Source organism: Equus przewalskii, chromosome 10 (assembly GCF_037783145.1).
Source record: "Equus przewalskii isolate Varuska chromosome 10, EquPr2, whole genome shotgun sequence".
Lineage (NCBI taxonomy): Eukaryota > Metazoa > Chordata > Mammalia > Perissodactyla > Equidae > Equus > Equus przewalskii.
The window spans coordinates 48,805,024-48,828,052 of NC_091840.1; positions in this window are offsets into that span (position 1 = coordinate 48,805,024).

Consider the following 23,029-nt stretch of genomic DNA (forward strand, 5'->3'; position numbering starts at 1 on the left):
TTACAACCATTTCTGGGGACATCAAGGGCCAAGAGCATCCTGGCAGTGGCCCCAGCAGCCTTGGTAGCAACAGGAGGAAGGACCCTGGCCTCAGCACCACCTTTAGCACCACACGGTCCTGATGCAGAAGCACAGCCATCTACACCACCGCTCCCACCTCTGGGCCGACAGGGCGACGAGACACCACCACTGTGAGCAGCACGGGAGGGAGAGAAACACAGCCCCACGGGGTCCCCCAGGGCACTCACTGAAGAGCATCCATGAGACACCCCTGGGCACTCGCAGAATTTTCCAGGAGGAACTGAGCCCAGGCTGGAGCTCCTGCACCGAGAGTGGAAACCGACTCTCACAGGCGTCTCGTTTCTACCTTCCGCAGAGTAAGACGCAGGAAACACGAGTTACATTTATATCGTTTTCTTGCTTTGAAACACACACTGTACAAGTCAGCTTCGGCTGCCATAACAAAAGATCGCAGAGAAGGAGTGGCTTGAACAACAGACATTTATTTCTTACAGTTCTGGAAGCTGTGAAGTCCAAGATGAAGGTGCCAGCCAATTCGGCTCCCGCTGAGTTCCCCTCCTCGCTTGCAGACAGTCATCTTCTCGCTGTGTCCTCACCCGGTGTGGAGAGGGCTCTGGCGTCTCTTCGTCTCCTTACAAGGACACCAGCCCTACTGAGTTATACACTGGTCACGAGGGCTCCACCCTAGGTCCTCATTTAACCCTCGTCCTCTCTGCACAGGCTCTGTCTCCTTTACAGTCACCTCGGGGGTTACGGCTTCAACACATGGACTTGAGGCGGACACAAACACTCAGTCCATAACACACGCGCGCGCGCACACACATGCATGCACATGCACGCACACACACACGTGCACACATGCATGCACACGCACATGCACATGCATGCACATACACGCGCACACACACATGCACACACACGCACACGCACACACACACACGCACACACAGCTCCCACTGAGCCCTAGGAGCAAGGCCAGGCAGGTATTACTGTCCTCACTTCGGACATGAGTTAACTGAGGCTCAGAGAGTTCAGTGACTTACCCAAGGCCATTCATAATTACTTGTTAATCTTTTTAAAACATTTTTCCTATTATTTCTAAATCGCCTTGTTTGGAGAACCTGTCAGCGCCCTGCCCACATCCCCTCAGCACTTGCCATTCTCTGTGTCCTGCTGCAGGTGCTCGAGCCTCCGCTCCCCCAGGGGCCGCCCTGGGCCCTGAAGGATGGGAGCTGGAGGACAAGTACGGCAGCTTCTTGCCCCTCTGACGCACGACTTTAAAAGCATGGTCCACAGAGTGTCCCAGAGCTGCCCAGCAAGACGGAGCCCCCACGGCGCTCTCCCGCTCAACGACACACTCAGTCTGCCTTCCTCCCTCCCTGTCTAGCTGAGATCACCTCCCGGAGAAAGTGCTTACTCTCCAATCCTCCTCTCAGCGTCTGCTTCCAGGGAAACAACCAAAGGCAATGTCTTCAGACAAAATTTGGAAATTATAAAAACCATACTCAACACCATTCAACAAATGTTTTGAGTGCCTACTGCATGCCAGGTACCCTGCCAGGCATTGGAAATTTGATAAGCAAGACAAACCATCTCTGAACTCATAAAGTTTATATCTAGAAGAAATAAAAAATCTTCCATATCTTACCAACTAGAAACAGCCATTGTTACTTTTCCCCAGATATATATAGTTCCAATCTTGCAATTGGACACATATGTAGTTACTAACTCTGTGTTGTGGCATGCAGGTTTGAATCTAGATTTTTTCTTGTAATATTATAGGTATTTTTCCTTGCCTCTAATTAGTCTTTCAAATGATGAGTTTTAATGGCTATGAAATATTTCTTCATCCATACCAGCATTTATTTGACCGTTTCTGATTGTTTTCAATGTTCTGTGATGACACATAACACTACAATAACCCTTAAACAGATTCTAGGCACACTGTGATATAAGCATATGTGCGTTTTAGAAAAATCACCCTGGCAGCTCTTTGGAGGCAGATTCAAAAAAGACGGAATTAGCGGGGCCGGCCCCGTGGCCGAGTGGTTGAGTTCACGCGCTCCACTTCGGTGGCCCAGGGTTTCACCAGTTCGGATCCTGGGCGTGGACATGGCACCACTCATCAAGCCATGTGCTGAGGCGGCATCCCCCATGCCACAACTAGAAGGACCCACAACTAAAAATATACAACTATGTACCGGGGGCTTTGGGAGGAAAAAAAGAAAAATAAAGTATTTAAAAGGGAAAAATTAAAAAAAAAAAAAAAAAAGATGGAATTAGGGAGACGAGTTGGAACCGATCAGAATATCCAGGTCAAAGATGACGAAGGCTAAATCCAAGTGGAGTTGGTGGAGGTGAAGGGAGTGGAGTGGGATTAGAAAGACAGAACTGGGCACCTCCACTCATAACCTCTTGTAGTCAATTTAGAGCTTACAGGTTCCCTAATTGTCACCTTATTAGTCTTGACTTCCCTACTTAATGTCAGTCCCTTCAGAGAGAAGCCTGTCTTGTCCTCCAGAGACCCTATAAGATCCAGTACAGGTTACTGGGGTGAAATGACCTTCTTCCTTCAATAGGAAGAATTCTGGGGACACGGTTATGCTTCTCAAAGTAGCCTTTAGATTACAGAAATGATACAAAGTCCACCAGTGCGGGTACCTGGGCCAGTAGGAGTCATCCAAGGCAACCTGGTGAGGTGGGCGGAACTGTCATTTGAGCAGGAAAGGACTTGATTGTTCATTGGACCCAGGATATGTCAATCACCTCTGCTCTGCCAACAAACTGCAATCTGGAGGGAGACCTGGGAGTCAGCAACAGGAGTCTGGAGAGAGATGCTCTTGGGGATGCTGTCACGCAAAGTGACACCAGGGCAACGGGAATGAGGCAGGCTTTTCAGAGCCTTCCTTCAGAGAGTCCTGGGGAGGGGAAGGGAGGCCATGGCCAGCTTAGGATAAGTATATAAAACCTAGAGGGAGAAGTGACTTGCCCCTCCAAGGAGGCCAGCAGCTAAAGAGATTTGCTGAGAGGGTGAAGCAGCAGTAAAAGGAAAGCTCACTGAGGTCCAGGACAGCCCCAAGCGCACCATTCCTTCCCTGAGCTCCAGTTGTGTGCCTGGCCCTGTGCTGGGTGCTGGCGACACAGTGGCGAACAACACAGGCATGCTCCTTGCCCTTGTAGTTTTGAAATCTACTACAAGCAGGCTAACACGTAGCAAGGAGAGTGGGGCCGGGCACCTCATTTTCACTCTCACACAACCGTCCTATGAAATGGGTGCTATGGTGGCTCCCAATTTAGAGGTGTGGGAGTTGAGGCTCAGAGGGGTTAAGTTAACCAGCCAAATATCACAGCTGTGCACGATGGGGCCATGATTTGAACCAAGATAGAGCGAGCTCCAGAGTTTTCCCCTGCCTTCGTCTGGAACAGTGGTTCTCAACCGATGGTGAAGTCTTTCCCTAGGGAGCATTTGATAATGTTGGGAGACATTTTTGATTGTCACAACCGGGGGAGGTGTGCTACTGGTATCTAGAGGGTAGAGACCAGGGATGCTGCCAAGCATCCTATGAGGTAGAGGACACCCCTTCAAGACAAAGAGTTACCAGGCCCAAGATGTCAATGGGGCCAAGGCTGTCGAACCCTGGCCTGGCATGTGTGCCATGAACACCCATAAGTGAGGGCTCAATTCTCCCTGAAAACTCTCAGGATTTGTCTGAAAGCACAGTCCATCAGACCAGTGAAGCCACCTCCAAGCCACTGGGTAGGGTCAAGGCCAGGAGCAGCCCCAGGTGTGGGTGGCCCTCGCAGCCAGAGCACCAGCCCAAACATGTAGACAGGGCAGAGACGGGAAATGCCCCAGCTGCCCAGATAAATGACCCCACTGCAAGAACAGGAGGTGGGTGGGGAGCTCGTGGAACCGCCGCCCCTCTCCAAGCCCTCCCCTCAAGTTGTTTGTCCTCAGCAGCGTATTCATCACTCCTTGAAGGATACAAACACAAACAGCTCCTGGAGCCGCTCACTCTCCCTGGACAACACTGAGCTAATATTTGTTTTAGCAAATGGCTGAGCTGTTCATCTTCTCGGGCAACAGGGACTTGTTTTCCTCTCAAGAAATCGCTGGGATTTTAAGCCAGAGCATCTAAGCGTCTCCTTTAAGGCCTAATGCAGGGAATGCACACTCCATGATGAAGCAGGAGCAAAGGGAGTGGAAGCCACATTACCTGTGGTCCTACTGTGTGCTGGGTTTTATATGCATCGTCTCATTCACAAGAGCCCTGAGAGGGATGGGATTGATTTTTTTTTTTTTTTTTGGTCCCTTTTACAGAGAAGATGACAAACTCAGAGAGGTTAGGTAACTTGTCCAAGGCCACACAGCTTGTGAGGAACATTGATGGGATTTGAACACACGTGTGACCTACCCACAAGTGTAGGTCAATGTTGCAACAGCAGTAGAGCCTTGCTAACGGAGCAGAACCTCATGCACCTCCCTGATGGGACACAGAAGAGTCGTGCAGGGAGTGAGGATGGGAAGCAGTCATCAGAAAGCTCTGCAGACCCTGATCCTGTCAGGAATCTTTACAGTGCAAGTCAAGAAACCCAATCAAACTGGAGTAAACAATATAAGGAAATAGAAGTTCTTGAGGTAAGGCAGACTCCAGAGTTGGTTGGATTCAGTGGTCCAACAGTGGCATCAAGGAGCTGGCACTTTCTGTTTCTCTTTTCTGCTTTCTTTAGTGTCAGCTTCCCTCATGGTGGCAAAATGGCAGCAGCACTTCCAGGTATCCCTTCTATATCCCACCATCTCAAGAGAGGAGGGTTAGCCTTCAGTGGATCTCTTAGGCTAGTGAGGAATCTTCTTTCCCATAACTCCTTAGAGAACTTCTCCCCATATGTCAATGGCTCAATTTGGGTCACACGCCCATCTCTGAGCTAGTCTCTCTGGCCAAGGGAATGCCTTGCCTTGACTGGCTTAAGAATGAGTTAACTGAACAAGACACTGTAGCAAGAGGGATGAGATTAGGAGCCAGACTGGGTAAAAAGAAATCAGAATCAACTCTTAGAACGAGGTTTGAAATCGATGCTCCAAAAACAGCATGGTCATTCCACACAGCCGTTTTGCCCATGGGCAAGGGCTGGGGGAAATGTTGGGGAGGGAACCACCAGGCCTATGCAGGCACCAAGGAGACTGGCTTCTGTCTGAAGTCAGACCGGAAGTCGGGAAGTTGGAAAATGTGGCTCTGACTGAAGCCTGCTTGAGACGGTCAGCTCAGTCGGCCCATGGAGCTATGTGGAGTGAGAGGCACAGAGGACAGAGCTGTGCAGAGGCCTTCAGACACACAGCCAGCTCCAGGGAGGTCGCTCCCTCCATGTGATAGGGGCAAGACCCCTTAAGATCAGGATGTGAAACGGTCCAGCAGAGAACGAGGGTCTGGATGCAGTAGTGTTCCTTGAGGAAAGGTGGAGGACCTTATATGAACAACTGATTCTTATAACCCAGCTTATTTATTTCTATAAACCTGTCAGCTCCGTGAGAGCAGTACTGAGGGTTTCATCTCTACCCTAGAAGCCCGTATACAGCCTGTTACGTAGGAGGCGCTCAGCAAATGTGTTGAATTAATTAACATCACCAAGAAGGTAGACCTCACGGATATAAAACGTTACACTCTGCTGAAAGCAAATACGCTCTTTTCTCAGATACACATGGAACGGTCACAAAAATGGAACATATGTTAGGTCACAAAGAAAATATCATTAAGTTCCTTAAAGCAGAAATATTATTAACAACACTCTCTGATCACAGTGCAATAAAATTAGAAATTAGAACAAAAAAATTTTAAAGACTCTTCCATCTAAAATTTTAAAACCTTCTTAGTAGTTATTGTTGTATAAAAAGTTACCCCAAAACTTGGCAGTTCACAATAGCAAACATTTATTATCTCACGACAGACGTATGTCTCCCAGCTTTGTTTGCAGGGAGGGCCTTGGAAGAATGACATCCCAGCACCGGCAAGCACGTCTAGAAACCAGATCTTAGCTTCTGAACACCATTCTCCATTCAACGGAACCACGGCTCTTTTTCTTTTTTTTAAGTATCAAAGGTTTTATTTTTTTAAAGATGTACAGCACGATGATTTAATATATGGATACATTATGAAATGATTCCCACAATCAAGTTAATTAACACATCCATCACCTCCCCATTTTTGTGTGTGTGGTGAGAACACTTAAGATCTACTCTGTTAGAAAATTTCGTTATTATTAACTATATTCACCAGGCTGTATATTAGATCCCAAGATTTATTCGCCTTATAACGGAAAGTTTGTGCTCTTTGACCAAGATCCCCCCATTTCCCTCACCTCCTAGTCTCCATTGGTGGGGTGGGGGTCATAAAGGAGGAGGGAGAAGCCCCGTGTCCCAGGATTGAGCAGAGGAAGGAGTTACTGCAGGGTGTGGGAGTGAACAGAGACAGGAAAGAGAAATCAGGGAAGGCTTGAAGAAGGAGGCAGCATTTGTTCTAGGCCTTGAAGAAAAACAGTCTGACAGGTGGAAGGAAATAGTAAGACAGTCACTTTAGGCTTGAGAGAGAGAACACACACACAGACGTACCTGAAAAATAGTCTGTGTATGTGTGTGTGTGTATGTGTGTGTGTGTGTGTGTGTGTGTGTGTGTGTGTCCTGCTCTCTCTCTCTCCCCGTCTCTTCCATACAGGTGCTCTTCCATCTCTTAAGCCCATGAGACATTTCAGGAGACTGTGATACAAAGGACACTGAGTGAGAATCGCCCTCAGGTCAGATTGGGAACAGCTCACTGCCCTCCTCCAGATAATCCACTGGGAGAGCGGCAGCCAGGAAATAATCCCCAAGCCAACAAGTGCCCAGCTCAGAGCCCGCCCTCGGGGACAGAGGGAGCTGCCCTTGCTCAGTTCCCAGCAGCTGGGGTCCCGCCTTCAAGTGTGAGGGCGCCTGCGTGGGTGCAGGTCTCATCCTGGGGGCTGGATCGGGGGAGGGGTGCGGGAGAACGTAGAAAAGGCAGCTGGTTTAGCTGAGGGTCCCTGTGGGATCAGACCAAAGTCCCAGGAGCAAGGGACCAAGGCCCTGACTGCTCACTCTGTCAGACCTCACTGAGGCCCTCAATCCTTAACTCCTACAAGACGGCTAAGAACCAAGGGCTGAAGCCATGTCCTCTTCTAGGCCTTCCAGGAAGGAAACTCATGATAAAGAGAGAGAGAGACAGAGACAGAAAAAGAGAGATAGAGAGAAGAGACAGAGAGACAGACAGAGACACAAAGACAGACAGAGAGACAGAGAGGAGGCGGGGAGAGCAGAGCATCTGGATGGAGACAGCGGACGTGGGAGCACGGGCAGAGGCAGAGAGTCAGAGACCCTGAGACACGGGGACAAAGACAGAGTCATGGACAGGGACAGAGACCGAGAGGAGGAGAGGAGGAAAGGAGGAAAAGAGTGGAGAGGGGAGAAGGGTCCAGACAAGACAGCAACAGGACAGAGTCGGAAACAGAGAAGCAGAAGGAGAGAAAAGGACAAAGACCACGAGAATGGAGTCGAGCGACGGGAGGGGGAGGAACCGTCTGTGAAAGAGGAGGAGGCTGGACCAGACGGGCTGCGTGGTCCTGTCGGCTTCCAAGTCCTTGTTTCCCTGACTTAAAAGGAGGGGAAAGAAGACAGAAGAGAGGGTTGGAGAACAGATGAGGGGAAGAGAAGAGAGGTGGGGAAGGCTGAGAAATCAAGGAGGCAGAGGGAGCAACGGGAGGAGCTGTGAGGAGAACGGCAGAGGTGAGCAGAAGGTCTGTGGGCCCACTAACCTGGAGCAGGGAGAAAGCGGGGGTGGGGTGAGGGGGGCAGGGGGAGGTGGTCAGCCTACTCGTCCGCAGGACCATGGACTCCCCGTCTGTAATAAGCACTTCCCAGCGGCAACGAAGGTCGGGCACTGCCTTCAGGGAGTTTGGGACCCAGTCCCCACATCGCAGGAGCGGTGACGGGGTTTGTGGGTCCCCCACAGCTGGACCTGGCGATCTGGCCACGATGGAGGGCGGCTCTGACGTTGGGGACCTCGCCTGCTTTCCCATGGGCAGTGGATCCTGACAGCTGGATTCATTTCCTGACTTCCCTCTGCAACCAAGTTTCCCCACACAGTTCGGTCTAGCACTTATTATTTTTAAATGAAAATGTATTAAAATTAATTTTATTTTGAGAATTATCTGAGAATTTCACAGCCCCTCTTGGGAACATCAGTGGCATCCTAGAGGAGCTGCAAACAGGACTGGGAATCCTTCCGAGGCAGACGTGTGCCATCTGCCAGCTTTGGAGCTGCCGCTGCTGCGGCTGCTGCTGGCAATCAGCGGTTCAGGCCCCTGGGGGCAGGAAGGGACTCCAAGTGACGACAAGCTTTCACCCAGAGGTGAGAGCCAGCGTGTGGCTGGCCTGGTGGAGGGGCCAGGTCAGGGCTCAGCCTGTGGCTGTGGTAGCTTCTTCTGTGGCCACTGTCACAGATCAGGCAGAGTCCACTCTCTAACGCCAAGTCATGGGGTCACAAAGATTCCTAGGGGAGTCCGTTCCTGGCCCAGGCTCCATCACCTTATCCCACCGAGGCCGGTGCCCAAGGCTGCACCAGGTCAGGCTCACACCACCAACCCTGCTTCTGTCCCAGACAGCTCCCCCCCAGGTCTCTGCCTCTCCCTCTGCCACCAATCACACAGAAATTCTGTAGTTTTACAGAATCAAATATGCCCGACCACCATCACCGTCCCCCACAGAAGTTTGAGGAGCAATCTCTCTCTGGTTGCCCGTGCGATGGTGGTCCTAGCTAAAAACAAACAGGGTCGAGGACAGATCAGTTCACTATGTGAGCACTGCCCCCTGTTATCCATCAGACCTGCTCCAAGCAGACAGCAAGCAGAAACGTGGACCAATTGCTGAGTCTGTGCCGGGCTCCCGCACCTCATTCCATCCTCGCAACAGCCCTGGAGGTAGATATCAGTCTCCTGTCGCCTTTGACAGATCAGGAAGCAGCAGCTCAAAAGATGCAAAGACTGTGCACGTGGTGAAGTAAGCCGGACCTCCACTAACCCTGGAGGCTGGCAGGCTGTGAGCAGGGTCCGCCTGTCCCTTTTCAGTGACTGCGGAAGGAATTCAAGCATCAGATGGGGAGTTTAACTAACTAGATGGACTCAGGTCTCACCCAGCCCAACCTTCTGTGAATCCTTGACTGAAAATATTAGAGGCGAGGGGAAGAGAGATGCAGAGCTGGTCAGGAGTTCTCACAAAGAGAAAAGTCTTTGTACAGAAACACACCTCCATGGGGTTTGGTTTTGAAAAGGAGGCCCTCTGTGCACAGCCTGGAAAGTCTGGACACAGATAAAGACGTCGCTAACCGGCTCTGCGTGAAGTGTATGGGAAAATGGGGGCCTGGGGGATGGAGCCAGAGAGAAGAAGAAGGGAGGCAGTGGAGCCCGGAGCCCCATGAGCCCAGAATCCCAGTGGAAGTTGCTTATGCCTGGGAACAACCTAGGGGCTTTTGTGCACGAGGATTTCTAACCCCATGCTATGTTATTTACCGCGCTGCTCTGAGAAAGACCCTTCTCCCGGTGCCCCAGCCCTGTCGTAAATCGTGCTTGGCACACAGCCTTGGCTCTCCGGCACTGAGGGAGTGGAGAAATTAGGGATGTGCCCAGTAAGGTGATGTGATCCCCAGAGACGCAGTTCAGGGGAGAAAAGGGACAGAACATTCAGGAATGTCATAGGGTGATCAAGAGCTCAGCAGAGGCAGGGGCTTAGAACCTGTGCCCAAGAATCCTTGAAGTACTGGGAGAGACGCTCCCACTGCACATGGAAGGAACTTCTGGTCTCAAGATGGTAGCCCACACTGCAGACGGTCCCCCACCCCCAAATCCATAGAAACTATGTAGATGTTATAAAAATAAGACATGCTGTGCCTGTGTGGGGGCAGCGAGCGTATGGGAACTCTCTGGGCTTTCCACTCAATTTTGCTGTGAGCCTAAAACTGCTCAAAAAATAAATTCTAATAAAAAAAGTTAAAAATAAGAATAAATTAAAAAATAAACACATACATACCCACACTTGAAAACTGGGCATGGGCTTAGAGACCTGGAACCTGAGAGGACTTTCTACAAGGAGGAAAGAAGTAGAAGGGATATTCATTTCCACATCGAAGAAGGAACCGCAGGCTGGTGGTGTGCAGGAGCCTGTGGGAGAAACGGCCACACCAGGGGGTGCAGGTGATGTGGAGCGACTGTCTCTAATCAGTACAGTGATTGTTGGCACTTGGGGTGCACACAGCAGTGCCCAGGAAGTTGGCCACGGCTTGGAAGAACAGGGACCACCCATATTTAGAAGACCAGCCCCGGAGGTACCCTGCCTGGTGATACGACCCATCTAACCATCGTCATACTCACAAAAAGAGTCCACTCCTCCCCACCCCCTCGTGGGCTACACAGCGGTCTACGAGGAAATCTCAACTCTAAAGATGAGTGCATGGTCGAGATTCACTGCACATGAGAAGGAATGTGAACCAGTTTGACTTAACTCTTGAAGGACAAGGTAACCTCGGGCAGACTGAGGAGTCACGAACTATCAGGAAACAGCTATGGCTTCTAGAACCATCCCTCACATCCCTTAGCAGGGGTAGTCCCTAGGGTGAAAGTCCTTGGGCCCGACAAGACAGTGGTCTGGGGTGGTAAAGGGAGCAATGGGGGAGAATAGGAGAAAGCACTAGACAAGGAAGCGTCCAGTGGTCCTGGGCTTCTTCTCTGGACACTTCACACCCAGAAGTCATGGAATCTCTTCTCATCTCTGGCAGAGCTCCCTAAACGAGTCCTTTTCATTTTCAGAAAATTCTTGGCATAACGTTAGGATCTTGAGGTACCCTCAAATGGGAAATGAAATCCTGGAGGTGAGTGGACCGACCACATCCGGGGAGATAACGGATCACGTTTTCTGGATAGAGTTTCTATCAGTTGTAAGCTGAGCTCTACATTGCATGGGTTTGTCCATGAGAAGAGAACATGCAATGTGGTTAAAGTGAAGTGTGGCTACTGACAGAGGATTACAAACCATCATCAGTCACTGTGGCAGCGAGGGGTTACGTTCACGCCCTGAGGTCAGCTTCACCGGCCAGCAAGTGAGGGATGAAGTGAACGCTTCTCTGGACTTTGCTCTCTTGCTCACGAACACTATTCTACCTCAGTGGCGTCCAACTCCTAGGCCATGGCATTATTGCAAAGGACCCTTGAATCTGCATGTCTGCAACCTCAGTAAATGATATGCTTACATATCAACGCACAACGATATTTCTAGCAGGTGCAGATGCTTAAGGGTTGCTGAGTTCATGGCAGCTTTCTTAACATTCAATGTTTGCTCAGTCAAGAATTACTGCAAATATTGCTGCTAGCACGCAGGAGTCCATAACATATTTTGACATGACAAAGGAGTCCTTGTATCCCAAAAGATGGCATCCAGTACTCTACCCAGAGAGGTCCCCCTGTGTCAAAGAGCAATTCATTTCAGGAGAAACAAGAGGAAGAGAGCCTAGGAGATTAAATATGGTTGGCCATGAGTAAACATGTTGGAGATGGTGGGGGTGGTGGACGGGGAGCACAGGCGAGGCATGAGTTAGGCAGTGCACAGGTGTGTGTGGTTATTGGGCCTGGGTGAGCAAGGGAAGTTATGGGTGGGTAGGAAGGGGTCTGAGTAAGAGTAAGCTTGAGTGGGTGTGAATGGGTGTGGGTGAGTGTGAGTAAATTTGAGTGAGTATGAACAGGTATGAGTGTGCAGAGACAGCAATGCTCCCTCAGTATTCCATCTGCTCCCCTCACGGCCCAGCCACTCCATGCGGTTTGGCAGGACCCATGTGACTATGCAACAGGCTGTGGGCAGAAGTGACCTGTGCCCCTGGCTGTGTGACCATCTGGCTGTCTCTCCTGGTGCTGCAGTGACCAGCAATGTTCCAGAGGGCAGAACTTCATCACTTTGTGTCCCTGAGTGACCGTGTGAGTTCAACCCCACCCCCTGCTAACCACGGTTGGACATGGGGCATGAAGGAGAAATGAATCTGAGTTGTATTAAACCCCTGAGATTTCAGAGCTAATTTTTCTGCAACTTGACCTAACCCGCCCTGGCTAATGCAGTGGGGTCGGGGGGAGGATGGACGTCTGAGTGCTGCATGCGTGCAGTGATAAATGAGTCCAGGTAGGCATTCATTAATTCATTCCACTTACACAACAGATTTCTATGAGGCAGGTGCTGGGGACTCATTAGCAAACAAAATGACCAAAATGCTGGTCCTGCGGAACTCACATTCAAGTGGAGGGGATGAACGATAAAGAAAATTAATTAAGTAGACAGTCTATTGGAAGATGATAAGTGTTATGGGGAAAAAAAACCAGATATCTTAACTGTAACCCTGGATCACAACGGTTGTATGGTTAGACCCTAACAGAAGGTGGGCAGAAGGGGCCCCAAGACCCAAGCCTGGGCTAAGGTCATGGTCTGTCTTGTGGCCTGGCCAGGGGACCCTCCCTGCCTGCATGAAACCCTGAGAGGAAGAACAAAGGAGGCTTCAGGGGCCATCAGTGAATTGTGCAGCTCTGGCTTCTGAGGACGAGTCAGCTTCGTGGATTAAGGAGGGAGCCACGCGGGCCGTGTAGAACTGAGCTGAGCGGAGGAAGGCATGCTTTCTGTCCAGAGCTTCTGACGTGAACTTGCCTCGTCCCTGGGACAGAAAGGCGAGCAACGGAAGTGTGCTGACATTGAACTGTGCCATTTTTCCCTCCTACTTTCTTCCTGTTCATGGGTTTGGGTCTCAAGGTCTTAGGGACTTTAATCCCTGGGGAGGGAGTGACGACCTGAATCTGTGGTCCCTTCCCTTTTCCGCAGCCTAAGATCATGGACTGGAGTTCACATTCCCAGGCTTTCATTTCTTGTCTCCCAGATAAAGATCTCCCCACTCTATAGTTAGCAGCAGCCTCCCCTCCCTGCTCCAGTCCACCTCCCAGAACCTCACGCAGTAAACGAGAGTGTTGCTGAGCCTGGCTTAGTAGGAAAGGAGGAGGATGGGAGCAGGAGGGGGTTTAGAGGACGACATTTGAAACCACGTGAAAGCACATGTCACCTGCAGCGCCAGACAGACTGCCTCAGACCCCTGGGAGAAAGATGTAGCATAGACAGTCTCTTAATTGTGTAGAAATTAAGTACAGTTCATTAAAACACAATATTTAGGTGTAATAATTCTGTGGAGTGGCTTTGAATAATTGAAGATGCATTTAATTTACTGTATTGCTCTGTTGTGAATACCAAGAGTGAGACAATAGCAATTTTTAAAGTTGAGTAAACATTGATTAATAAATTTTCAACAGAGAAGTTCCTTGCTACCAGGCACACGGCTTACTTCTCCGTGCCCAGGCCTTCACTCCTGCATTCGGACATTTGGTGGCTAAGCCTATTTTAAGCTCTTCTGAGCTCCCCATGACTTTACTTTCATCGTGTGCACCAATTTCCACCCACCAGCCGCAGTCTCTGGTCCCTGCCTGTCTTTCACGATAGGTCCTAGAAACTCACAGAATGCATATTATTTCCAGATAATTTTTAAAGTATTAGTTTGATAGTAATAATATTAATAATTAGGTTCAGCACAAAGGATTTATTAAATTTTTTAAAGTAAATGCTCATATTTTCCCCAAATACTATGATAACTCTATAAAACAACCACTCAACTCTTCTAATTCAGCAGAGATGGGTTGATCCTAGATCCAATTCAACTAGTCGATAGCTTTGTGTTGTACTAAATAAATGACAATTTACCGGCAATCTAAGAAATTCCACTGTTGAAATAATAGCAAAGGGGTTAAGGGTAAATAGAACCCAAAAAGAAAAGAAAAAAGTCAGTGAGCGTGTGATATAATAATTAGACTGAAAAGTGGGTGAGCCTGGTAAAATTTTTCGTAAGTTGCATGGACAGGGTCCTGGGCACAGCATCACGTGACCTGTGTTTAAAATTCAACTTTGTTATCATGAGTGTGAGCTTCTACTTGGCTCTTTCACATACCTTAAATTAGTTAATACTTCTTTATCTTCTACTTCTGTTTTCACTCCAAAGTGTTACACATTACAGTATAATTATATGGTGGTACATTGTAACACAATTATACAATAAATTATACAAAGTCATATAGACATAATTATACATGGTAATTTGTGTGCCCCAATAGAATTTACAAAGCATTTGTCCCTAAGTTGTCTTACATGGTATCAACAACTCTTTGGTGGGTCTCATCATCAAACTCAGTCTCAGAGAACACGAGTGGCTGCTCAGGGATGAAAATGGAAACCAGGTTTACAGACCCTGATCCCAGAAGCCAAGTCAAGCCTATTGGCATCCTCTGGTCTATAGCCTCAGCTCCAACAATGCCCTGGTTACCTTCTTACATTCTTTTTATATCTTCTTAATTATACAAGTAAATAAAAATAATTAGTGTACAAATACAATTTTCAACCGCTACAGAGAAAGTAAATCAAACTTCCCTTGACTGTGACCCTTAATTTCAAGCCCTTTTGGTGACTATACTTCCAGAACTGTGTAAGTATAGATATAGATATAGAGAGAGACAAATATACCGATAGATACAAATATAATGTATACAGTAGCAAACTACACAGATCCTTCTTTTGTGCTTGTGCATGTGTGTGTCTCTGTGTGTGCTATTTTCACTCAACACAATGTCTTGGAGCTCTTTCCATGTCAAAGAGTGGGTGATTAGAGGTAAACAGAAGTTTCTATTAGGTGCGTAGGGAAGACTCTTTAAATCAGACCAACTCTGCTCGAAGGTGTGCACATTTTCCCTGCTCTCTCATCCTTCTTCTTCCTGCCTGGAACCCAGTTTGACGGCTGGATCTTGGGCCATGAGACAACCACGAGGAAGAAAACTACTCACTCAGAATGGTAAAGCGGAAACACAGGAGAAGTTTGGGTTCCTGATGGAGCTGCCATACCAGCCCCAGACAGAGCTCATATCTTTATGAGAAATAATTAGTTCGACTTTATGTTGGTTAAATCACACAATGGTTTTCTGTTATATGAAGCTAATCTAATCTTAATTGTTGCAGATTCTGGTACCAGAAATGAGTTGTCCAAAGAAGAGAACCTAAAATATGGAAACGGCCGAAGGTAGGAGGTAAAGAGGTAGCTACTGAGGACTCAGATACCACAGGCTGGAAAGCTGGAGACCCTTGTTATGAGATGAAAAAATACTCCATCAGTCATTCACCTTGGAAAACAGACCTCTTGTTATGTAAGACTATAGTATTAAAACAAATAATAAGGAAATTCCAGAAAGTTAGAATAAGATGATTCTTTCCTGTCACTTTTATCGAAGTTCTATAAGACAGACATCAATTCAGTCCACAAGCACAAATAAAAGGAAATCCTGCATTGCTAAGAAAGACACTCTGCGGCCTGCAAACTAAGTGGACCAAAAATCTCATTTTTGAAGCCATTTTTGCAAGGTTGAAAAGTCCGACTGCTTTTGTGTCTATTACTGAAGCAATGACAAGCCATAATTGAAAAATGTCAGCCTTTGCAAGAGACAAGACCAATGACTGACTACCCAAGTCAGTGAGCCAGCCAGTCCAGGTGACATTCAGAGTATTGCCTTCCCATCCTTGTCCATCGCTTCAGATGGCTTTGAGAATTCATGCATCAAGTTGAAGGAGGCATGGGTGGGGCACATGCTGGTAAGTAGGCTTGACAACCGTGTCCCATCAAGGTCCTTAACCAAGGATGCACTCACATGACACTGACCGGAAACAAGTAGACCTGTAGGCTACCAACCTTTTAGGGAACTATTTTGTTGATTGTCTATTGCTGATAGACAGACGGAAAGGACGGGAAAGGAAAGAAGGAAGAATTTTTCAAATAAAATATAACCATGAGCGGCCATCGAGAGCCTATGGCATCAATCCCTAAAGCAAACCCTACGGAAAACGGGCGAGAGAAGTTGTGCAGCGTCCATGAACAAACTCTGCCATGCCCACCTCAGATGTGGCCAGAGAGTGCACAAATGATACTTCTGGTGGGGTTGTGAGATGGAATATGGGACGACCAGTTAAATATGAATTTCAGATAAGCAATGAATAATTTGGGGGGTATATAACGTAGTCTTGGGGGATACGTGTTACTAAAAAATTATCTTGTTATCTGAAATTCACATTTAATTGGATGTCCTGTATTTTTATTTGCTAAATCTGGCAACCCTACAGAACAGAACCCGGGGCTGCCAGACAGGGTAACCAAGAAATTTACCTCACTCCCAAAATAGGGAATCTGCTATTCCCGCCCAGAGACCTCGTACTTCCTGTGCATCAGTCACTGCCGTGTGAGTCCTCCTCCCCTTTCTGGTGGAATGCTTTCTGTGTAGCTCTCTGTTTTTCCTTCTCTACCAGGGTGTGCTGTGGGGAGATCATTTGACTTTAAATTTACAGTCACCAGATCTGAGGAAGGACCTGCACATCACCCAAACTGAACCGTCTGCTAATTGTGTACCCAAAATCCACTTTGACTTCTTTACTGGTGGAACACTTTTACTACTGGAGTGCCATGTGCCCAGCTAGACGATTTTCCTTTGACAGCTTCCAGTGCAAGTAGGGGTAACTAATAGCACCTAAACACAAGTCATTAAGATCCCCAGAAAGGCTCCTGAAAGGGGGCTAACATAGCAAAGAATCATGCCCTTTGCTTTCCTCTGCCTTATTCCTTCTTCCTGCCTGGAATGTAGATGTGATGGCCGGAGCTCCAGCCATGTCTTGAATTATAGGCAAACTTGAGAACCAAATCAATGCGTTAAGGATGGCGGAACAGACAGCTAGATGGGACTTAGGCTCCTCGTGGTCATGGAGCTGCCATACTTGTCCTGGATCAATGACCTCCAGTTCTCATCCATGTGAAAGATAAATAAGAAGACTTTTTCTTGTTTAAGCCACTTATGTGGGTTTTCTGTCACATGCAGTCAAAGCTAATCTAAACTGTTATATCCATCCTTCCATCACTGGTTTCAAACTCCACCTTTATCTTATACTAAATTCCCACATATGATCTTTTTCTGGTTTCTCTGTTCTGGCTCAGTGATCTATTTTTTTTTTCCCTGCACCAATACCACACTGTGTGATTATTAATGCCACATCTTATATGTTGATATCTTGTAGGACAAGATATTGAACATCATCGATGTCCTTTTTCAAATTTAGCCATTCTTGCACATTTGCTTCCTCATATAAATTTTAGAATTTGCTTATAAAGTTCTGTGATGAGTTTTGTTGAAATTTGGGGGAGGTGATAGTTAATTTAGAGCGAATTAGCTTCTTCATGACTGAGTGCTCCTGTCTATGGAGATAGTATAATCTCTCCATTTATTGGGTTTATCTTGTATGCCTCGGTTAAAACAAACTGCCTTCATAAAGGTCTTTTATACTTCTTTTAGGGTTTTTTTCCTATTTTGTTTTGTCGTTCTTATTTCCTTCATAATTGGGACTTTTTATACATTTTCTAACCTACTACTGATACCATGTAAGAAATCTATTGATTTTTCACATTGACCTCATATTTCATCATCTTCTGTGTTCTCATGGTCATTTTTCCAGTTTGCCAGTTGATTCTCTTCAATATTCTAGGTGAATAATCTCATAGTTTTGCCTCTTCCATTCTGGTATCTATGCGTCTTACATCTTTTCTTTTGTCTTTGTCTCACTTCATAGGCTAGAGCAGTTTTTAACTCTATCACCTAGAGAGCCGTGTAAAATTCCAGCGTCTGGGCCCCACCCTCAGAAATTCTGACTCAAGTGGCCTGGGATGGGGTCCAGACATTGCTGTGACTTTAAGACTCCCACGTGATGCTGGTAGACAACCTGGATTGAAGACGACTGGCCCAGGAGCTCGGGCACAGCACTGAGAAGTGGAGGGGATGGACAGCATCCTCATCCTCTTCCTGACTTCCTGGGAATCTCGGAAACATCGAGTGTGACACTTTGTAGCTCTCTTGTAAATATCCTTTTTCAGATGCAGGAAGTTTTCTACTATATCTAGTTTGAGGAGATTTTTTTTATTAGGGAATAGTTTTATTTTGTGTTTGTACTTTGTCTAGCTTCTTGGGATGAAAGCTCAATTTGATTTTAAGCTCTTTTATTCTTATAAAGGTATTTATGTTTACAAATTTTCCTCAGAATGCCATTTTGTCTATAATTCACAAATTTTGCTCTACAATATTCTTTTTGTTGATATATAAAGAGATTTTAATTTCCATTTTGATTTCTTCTTTAACCCAGTAGTACTTCAAAATGTATATATGGTTTTCTAAAATTTTTAAGTATATGAGATTCTTCGGTTATCTCTCTGTTTTTAACATCTAATTCTATTGAATTTTGCATTTAAAAATTGCCTCTTTGAATTGACCTCTGAAAATGGCCTATTTCTGCCTTTCAGATTTATTGAGATTTCCTTTGCAGCCCAACTTGGGTTGATTTTTAATCTAAAACATAATTACAGAGCCAGCCCTGGTGTTCTAGTGGTTAAGATCCAGCACTCTCCCCATGGCAGCCCTTGTTGGTTTCCTGGTCCTGGAACCACACCACCCGTCTGTCAGCTGCCATGCCGTGGTGACGGCTCACACAAGAGAACTAAACTAACAACTAGGATATGCAACCATGCATGAAGCTTTAAAAAAAAAAGAACATAATTGCAAGTAATATAATCGAAAAGAAAACTATATTCTCTGTTAGGCACAAAACTAACAAAATCAACTTTTTATTTTTCTATTCAAATTCCTTACTTCCTTGGTTTTTTTATCTATTTGCTATGTCAATTTATGAGTGAAGGATGAGACTGTCCATTTTTCCTTGCATTTCCGCTTTAGCTTTATATATGGTTGTGGCTTTGCGCATTTCTCCTTGTATTTCTGTCTGGTTTTGTGTTAATATTTCGAATCTACGTCATTGGCACATAATGGCTTGTAACTGTGGTCCCTCCTTGATGGATTGTTCCTTTTATCTATAAACAGTGCTTCAATTTGCCCTTTTTAATGCTTTTCACATTAAAGGACTTTCTGCCTAATATTAATATCTCTATTCCAGATTTATTTGCCAATATTTGTCTATATTTTTCATCTCTTTATTTTCAATATTTCTTTACCATTTTATTTTAAGAATTTCTCATGTACACAACATATATCTGGATTTGGGTTTTTTTACTCAATTTAATACAAGAGGGGGTGAGAGGAAACTTTAGGAGGTGATGGATATGTCTATGGCCTTGATGGTAGTGATCGTTTCACAGATGTGTACTTGTCCCCAAACTCATTGAGTTGTATGCATTAAATACGTACAGCTTTTTACACGTCAATCGTACCTCAATAAAGTTTTTCTAATGCTATCCGTTAGCATTATGTAAAAGAAGAAAATATAGCGAAAAAGATCCTTGACATTGGTCTTGGCAATGATTTCTTGGATAAGACACCAAAAGCACAGGCAACAAAAGCTAAAATTAAAAAGTGGGACTACATCAAACTAAAGAGCTTCTGCACAGCAAAGGAAATCATCAATAAATTGAAAAAGCAACTACAGAATGGGAGGAAATATTTGCAGTACACAAAGGAAATATTTGCAAACCATGTGTCCGATAAGGGATTAACATTCAAAATATGTAAAGAACTCATACAACTCAGTAGCAACAAAAGCAAATAATCCAATTTAAAACTGGGCAACAGACGTCAATAGACATTTTTCCAAAGACATACAAATGGCCAGTGGTACATGAAAAGGTGCCCAACATCACTAATCATCAGCGAAATGCAAATCAAAACCACAAAGAGATATCACCTCACACTTGTTAGAATGGCTATTATCAAAAGGACAAGAGATAACAAGTGTTATCTCTCAAGGATGTAGAGAAACGGGAACCCTTGTGCCTGTGAAAACAGCCTGGAGTTTCCTCGAAAAATTGCAAATAGAACTCCTATCTAATCCAGCAATCCCTGTCTATATACTTCTGGACATATCCCAAAAGAAATAAAAATAGCATCTTGAAGACATATCTGCACACACGTGTACACAGTGTTGCATATAGCATTATTCACAACAGCCAAGATATGGAGACAACCTCACTGTCCTTAGACAGATAAAAGGATAAAGAAATTGTGGTACGTATGTGTATGTATACACACACACACACACACACACACACACTGGAATATTATTCAACCATAAAAAAAGAAACCCTAAATTTTGCAGCAACATGGATAGACTTTGAGGGCATTATGCTAAGTGAAATGAGCCAGACAAAGACAAATATGTATGGTTTCACATATCTGTGGAATCTAAAAAAAAAAAGCAAATTTTACAGAAAGAGAGAGTAGAATGGTGATTGCCAAGGACTGGGAGGAGGGGAAAGTAGGGAGATGTAAGTCGAAGAATACAAATTTTCAGTTATAAGAAGAATAGTTCAGAGGATCTAATGTACAGAAGGATGACTATGACTAATAATACAGTATTGTATACTTGAAAGTTGCTGAGAGTAGATCTTAAGCATTCTCAACACACACACACAAAAGTTAATTGTGTGAGGTGATGGATGTGTGAATTCTCTTGATCTTGGTAATCACTCCACAATATGTATGTATATCAAATCATCACTTAGTACACTTTAAATATATACAATTATATTTGTCAATTTTTCCTCAATAAAATTAGAAAAAGAAAAAAACTGGCCATTTTAGCTGTTTTGAAGTGTACAATTCATTGAGTACACTCACGTCATTGTGCTGCCGTTACTACCATCTATCTCCAGAGCTCTTTGAATCGTCCCAAACAGAAACTCGCTATTTTCCCCTCCCCCCAGCCCTTGACAACCACTGTTTTACTTTCCGTCTCTATGAAGTTGACTACTCTAGGTGTCTCATATGAGTGGAATCATACAGTATTTGTCTTTTTGTGATTGACTAATTTCACTTCGCATAACGTCTTCAAGCTTCACTCATGTTGTAACATGTGTCAGAATTTCCTTCCTCTTTAAGACTGAATGATATTCCATTGTGCAGATATAGCACATTTTGTTCATCCATTCATCCATTGATGAACTCTTGGATCGCTTCCACCTTTTGGCTATTGTGAATAGCACTACTGTGAACGTGGGTGTATCAGGTTGATTCTTATGGTTGCCATTTCTTCTTGCATCTTTTTGGGGATAATAGTTAAATGTACTCAGAGTCCTGCTCTGCTTGTTTTCCAAACTTTGTACTAAGATGTAACTTCATGGGTTGAGTTTGGTGCCTCTTTCATGGTGTTGACTTCCCTGAAATGGTCTTGGTTTCCAGCTGTGTGCTCATCTTTGTAAAGTTCCCTGGGTGCCAGGATGGAGACGTTACACCAACACGCAACAGCCTGCATGTAGGAAGGGGCCAAATGGGCTGCCCAGGCAGATATGTCAGCCGTTCTCATGATTATGGCAAACGGGTGAGACATGTTGGGGGGCAGGGGCATTAATAATCTTCTGGACATAGGGGCTGTCTGGTTTTTCCAGGTGTTGTCAGCGACCCCAGCCCCTGCCCTGCCTCTCTGATCCAGTCACTGTCCCCTCTTGAAACAAGACACTCAAGATAACATTGTGAACTGAGAAAAGGGCTGCATGTCCCATCAAACACCCCGTCAGGTGCCTCGGGGTCTGCTCTCTTCGTGGTGTCACGCCTCCAGGTTTGCCATCCTGGGGCCCACTCCCATCCGTTGCAGCCCTCCTCCCCTACAGATACGTTTTGACTGCAGTTTCCTTGCTTGCTCTAAGGGACTTCTCATAATTACTGTCCATCAACAGCATCTCATCTTCCTTCCCAGCATGGTGATGGGACCTTCTTAAAATAATTATTTCTGTCACTTCTCGGAAATTAGGGCACAAGGTGGGAGCCGCAGCATGTCCACTGTCTGCCACCTTGAACTGGTTTCTAGCTACTTTTTCCAGTTTCTTGTTCTCAAATTGCCAGTGCAAATCAACAGAGGCTCTTATTTGGGGGAGGATCATGAAACAGAACAGATAGTACTGTGGCATTCATGCATTCGTCTCTGTTAAGCAAACAGGAACTTTCTGGCAGCCAAATATTTTGACAAAAGCTTTGCAATTTCCTTCTTGTACTCTCCCTGAGGAATAGCTTTTCTGAAGCCCAGAGAGTCTGTGGATACTGGTTGGCCTAAAAATGTGAACATTCCTTTGTATAATTTGGGTTTATCTTAACCTACCCCCCAAAGAGGCAAGCGGGCACTGGTTTTCATATACTTATGTGGATAGAAGGAGAAATTGTTCTTCTTGCAACAGCTGGTACAAGAATTCCGGGTAGATCTAGGAAACACACCTTTGTGGGGACAATTCCTGGATAATCCTGCTTAGGATAAGGGCTCAGACTGGAGGTGGGGGCTGAGAGAGAGTAATGTGGAGGATGAAAAACTTTTCCTCTACCCTCTTAGGTTCAACACTTGGGGGCCTGCAAATTAAACTGACAAGAGGCAGATTAGCAAGAGAAAAGTTTATTTGCACATGCAATGCTCATACACCCAGCAGTGCTCAATGATAAGGGGTGGTTATAATTTGGGCTTATCTACCTAACTTAGTAGAGGAAAGGGAAGGGAAAGAAAAGGCTCCCTTTGGGAAATACAAATAGGGGTTTTTTTGGGACAGACAAATGGGGTTTTTAGAAGAACAAATGACAGATAAGAAAGTTGGGGATAATGTTTGTCACTCAGGTATGAGTGGATTCTTCAGGATCATAAAACTCTCCCAGAAAGGGGCTTTATGGCAACCTCTTTTCCCAGAAATTGCTGCTTTTAGTTTGATAAAGGAAGCCCCGAGAAGGCTTTTTTCTGCAACAGTTGAATCTCAAATGTCTTCGGAGTAAAACCATCTTCATACCAACTCTGGAGATACGAGTGGATCCCCCCAGTAGACTCACGTGA